The sequence below is a fragment of the Pinus tabuliformis genome, chromosome 9 (genome assembly GCF_031772625.1).
Source record: "Pinus tabuliformis cultivar Carrire ecotype Pingquan chromosome 9, CPIR1, whole genome shotgun sequence".
In the NCBI taxonomy this organism is placed as follows: Eukaryota; Viridiplantae; Streptophyta; class Pinopsida; order Pinales; family Pinaceae; genus Pinus; species Pinus tabuliformis.
The window spans coordinates 783682382-783687551 of NC_142307.1; the positions used below are offsets into that span (position 1 = coordinate 783682382).

The window sequence follows — 5170 nt, forward strand, 5'->3', positions numbered from 1 at the left end:
GGTTCACAATAAGGTGTTTCTATTGTTTCCGATGTTTGGTAGGGAAATGATTATTAACAACAACAAGGGTCCTAGCATTATAAGGAGAATACCTTCTAGCAGAGGTTTTTGTGGACGCCCCTATAAAAATAGCCCAAAAATCCAACTGTAGTGGAGGTCACTAGCAGAGGTGGGTGGGAAGATGTTCTAGGACATGTTTCTTTGATGGTGTGTCTAAATTATTGAAGCACACCAGTGGTTTACCATCCATACATGCATCAAGGTTCCATATAACATGGTGCACTATGGATTTGAAAAGAAAAAGCCATGGTACACTAAATACCGAAATGCACTAGTACTTGAATATTTGATAGAATTAGACTCGTTCATTTAGTAAAGCATCCAAGTGTGATTCGACAATGACATCGAGGTGCGATGAACATATGACAATGCCATGGAGCATCTGATAAAGCATAATGATATAAGATTTTTAATTTTTTTTAAATGACAGGTGGTATTGTAAAACCACAACACTAGTGTGTTACTAGTAAATTTTAAATTAAAAAAAAAATACGATGCCTTTAGGTATATCCTACCCTAGTGCGCTTTGCGAAACACACCTGATGAGGGTTAAATAAAAAAAACCCTCTCAACCATAATTTATTTTTTACCATCTATAATGCAGGATAACCCTGATGCATTGGTGCCACTCTTTCCACGTGAAAGAAACCTGAAATTGATGCTTCTCTTGCTTACCATCTTCTAGTACCACGATCACTGTTGGAGTTTCCAATTTTTTCAAGCATTGTGAATTTTTTTTTCTCTATTACATTTCCACAATGGCTCCTAATGACCAAACATCTAGGTAGTGTTTATGCTTCTTTCTAATTTAAGCTTTTAGCAGATTATAATTGCAAATGAGGTTGAATTTCTCATTTTTTACCAAAACACCAAAAATTTGTACGTGGTGAGATCGATCTGTTTGACTCACGTCGGAAGTAGTGCAATGCGTAAATTTACAAGGTGCGCTATGTAAATTTACAAGGTGCAATGTTTTTCGGTTCATGAACATAACACACCTCCATAGTGGAGTTGAGTTTTGTAAGTATAAACGCACCTAGAAATATGTGAAAAACTGTATGTTAGTGTGTCACTCCTGGTGCATTTATATTTACAAAATGGATTGTAAATAAATATTTAATAATATTACTATACCTTGGTGCATTCAATATGTTGAACGTACCATACTGGTGCCAACATCTTATACATGTTCACTAAAGCACAAGTATGCCTCACCACTATGAAAAGTTAAATTTCTAAAACACCCGCAGTCTATCATACTTATGTATGCACCATTACGGGTATGGTTATAGTTGAAAGAGAACGAACTTCACTGCATGACTGTGTTTTGAGCGCACCGATAATTTTTTTTAATTGAAAGTTATATTTCCATAGTTATAAATAGATGTTCATTTAATACACAATAATTTTCTTTTATATATGAGGTTGATTTATTTTATATGTCAATCATGTAGTAGAGACGTTAGTAGAGAGAGCAACAATAGGAGCAATAGAAGAACCCATACAATATGGTCCAACCGTGGCAGGCCAGATAGAGCGAAAGGGATTTATACCATTTACGTATTATTGTAGCGACTCGAGTGCTCATGAGGAACGTAGGCTTACTCAAGTACTATGACGAGGTTACATCCCTAAAGGTGCACTTTGTCTTATTGGTGCATCTGATCCATCAATGGAATGTCTTGGTATGAGGGCATTGTATTTGAGGCTGTGTAATAGATGTTTATTCTGTGAGCGAGAAACAGAGACGCGAGATTGTGAGAGAAAATAGAGGATATTATAGCGGATCTACTGTAGGTTGTGTCTCTTCATTTTGCTAGATAATAGAAAAGAAGGACTGGTTGTTCGGGGTGGATGTAGCCCAAACTGGGTGAACCACGTATATCTGTGTCTCTCTTGTTTTATGCATTTTCTATGTTTATATTTCTACAATATTTTATGTGTTCCATTGCTTCGTAATATATAATTTTCTAACACTGTAGGTTTTGTCTACATGTCCTCTTCTTCCCGCCAGTCGGTATGCTGCCATCCTTTGGGCTTTTTTTGTTGTTTCTTATTCCCTTTGGGGTCCTTCCTGGCTAGTGGACAGGTGTTTTGAAGATGCCATGTTTGCATGCAGCTATAGCATCTGAATGATGTGTTTTCATAGTAAAGTGGTTGAGTCCTCGGTGTATTATTATAGTTCAGTGTAATGTGATCAGGTAGCTCCTGACTTAGGTCCACTTCTACACATATTCTGGCAAATATGAAAATTCCCTGCTTGACTCTATCTCTATCTATTTTAAGGAATTTCCAATGGCTGTTAAAACTTTGTGATGCCAGAAGTGTAGAGGGAGGTTATGTAGCCTCACCCAAACAGGCATTGTTGAGATTTTCGTAGTATTTGCATCAAACTCAGGAAACCAGGGGGTGGTGAAGAGGCCAGCATTACCCCAAAACCAAGGCCCGTGATTGATAATGTTGTCACGTTCTTGTTCTGTGTTGAATCTAACTATGAAAAAACCTTTTGAGCATAGGTGAATTTCACAGTCAGGTGACCATGTTGTGAGGATCCATTGATGCAAGACGTCGGATTTTGGCCAAAACCCATTAAATCTATAGATAACGGCATTTGTGGATAGATCAATGTGTAGATTAGTTACCTCTGGCAAAGTTATTTGGATCGTTGGAGATTCCAGTTTTTGTTCCACAATATAGGGACCTGGAAGCTTTGATGCTGGTGCAGGTTTAGATTGTATTTTTTCCTTTCCTTTGACTGCATCGTGAAAGGTACCTGTATTTTTTGAATTGGCTCCATTGCATCCCCCTCACAGTCTCAGATTAAGAATGACAGTTGAATCGTTGCAGATACCATATTCCTTAAGTGTATGGATATCTTGTAGACTGCGTCCTGTATATATCAGATTTGGTATTTTGTGGGGGTTCCAATTTGAATCTGGATTTCCTTCTTTAATTCTAGAATATTCAGCCCCTTTCTGAGCTGCATGCAGTGATGTCTACCCCCTATTAGTTTGATGAAGATTTGTATCCGGTCTTCGCCCATACTATTTGGGTTTCTCTGTTGCCCGCTCCGTTCTGTGATCTGGGCCTGTGATCCAGACCTGGAAGGAGACCTTTTATTGTCAGGCATCCAGATTTGGGTTTGGTATGGACTGTTCTGTTTATTGAGCATCAAATCCATTTAGTCAATGGGGTTCTGAGATTTTTCACTGCATTCTATTTACCGTTCTATTCTTCTTCAGCACATTTGGCTATCTTGGCAGTTATATATCCCCAAAACTATGTTGCATGAAAGGAGGTGGTTTCCTTGTTGTTGATATCAACTCAAATTCAAATTTCCCATCTGCCGATTTCTTATGGAAGCTTTGCTCTATTCCATTATATCCCCCTTCCTAGGTTTCCAGTGCTTTGATGACACCGATCTCTAGTCCAGAAAACCAAATAAAGAGGGAAAAACCCATGATCAGGCCAGGGTATTTATCTACATAACTCTGCAGCGGCTTCCTTATCCCCAAAGGGACACTATTTTCATCTCCATCATTAGCTACCGCAGTGCACACTAACAAGGGCATGATCCACAAGCGTCTCAAAGGAAAATCCAACTTATTAAATCCGATCGATTTACCAGCTATAAGCTCTGACATAGGGGCCACGGCATGCAACAAAGTTGGACGGGTTTCCACCTTCGAGATTCTTTGAAACCTTATCTTTAGCAGAGAATAAGAAAACCCTACTCTCGACGATGCAATATTAACCAGTGATAGTAGTGTGGATTTAGGTTGCTGGTTTAAGGACTCACCAGAAGTTTTGCATCCATAGGAAGATTGGATCAAATCCATTGTCATCGTAGAGAAAAACCTTTGCCACTCCTTGGCAGTTTTCCCATCGAGCTCTGGTAGTTTGATTTCGGGATCAGTGGCTAGATATGTGATAGGAATATCGAATTGCAGATCGAATTCATATTTGAGGAGATTGTGAATGTACCAGCACTTGCCAGTCCATCGAGTGCCATCTGCATTGGCTGAGATCCTGAACTAGTCATTATCGTTGGCTTTGTTCATACCCATGTATTTGATGAGGGATTGGTACTCTTCCTTCAGCCGTTGGGTCCAAGCAGCTCCATCCATGGGGCCTGCTGTGTAAGATAGCAAAGGTATCTTCTGCAGAGTAGATTTAGTGTTCGAATCCCATCCCTCCATTTTCTCAGTCTCTTGCTTCGCTCTCCGGTTTGACAGTGATTTTTCAGGACTAGTTAAAGAAATCACTTCTTATCATAGCCATTCCAGAAGCCCACTATTGTTATTGTTGTGCCCTTACATTATTATTGTTATGTTGGCTCTAATTATATTATCACCCCTTAGACTCCTATATACAGAAAAGATGTCGTGTCATTTGTATCATCCAAGAACTATTCATTTGTGTAATGCGAAGGAGGTTGCCCCCTCGAAGAGGCTTATTTCTAAGGAGTTGATCTATCTTTTCTATCTTTTTGTGAGATGGTTTCATAACACTTAACACCCGATCGGTCCATGATCTTTATTTAAAGAGCATGGAGGGTCATTTGTAAGGTGACCATTCATGAGAGAAGATTATGTAAATTTTCTTTCTTTTACATTAATAAATTGCTTGAATTGGTCGTGTTGGCTCAAGCCTTGGATTGTTTTCCTCTTTGAGTGTTTTAACCATGTCAAGAATACTGGTGTACTGATCTGTGATCTATTTGTGAGTGGTGTCCTTTAATGTTCTATCTAAGGAACTTACCCTGTAAATTCCTACAGGAACTGACTTGGCAGAATGGAAGGCAGGATGAGTAGGGCCTAGACAAAAACCTTGATAATTTGTATATACAAGTTCCTTTAGCAAAAGTCCTAAAGGATCTGCACTCCTTCATCTTTAAAATCAAAGTATCTGATCACTTCCTCATCCTATTAAATTGGACTAGTTAACTCAGCCATAAGGCACCTCCTTTTAATCATTTTTGGTTGAATGATAAAAAAAAATTGGTTTGGTTCACTCAACTTGGCAGCTCCCTTGTGAAGACTTCACTCATCAGAAGATGGACCCAATCAACATCAAGTTTTGTATGCTAAAAAGGAAGGTTTGACTGTGG

General features: G+C 38.8%; 1 pseudogene; it reads right to left on the reverse strand.

Moving 5' to 3' along the window:
* Positions 1-3066: 3066 nt before the first annotated feature.
* LOC149151067 (ubiquitin-fold modifier-conjugating enzyme 1 pseudogene) lies at positions 3067-4259 on the reverse strand (annotated as a pseudogene).
* Between the last annotated feature and the right edge of the window lie 911 nt (positions 4260-5170).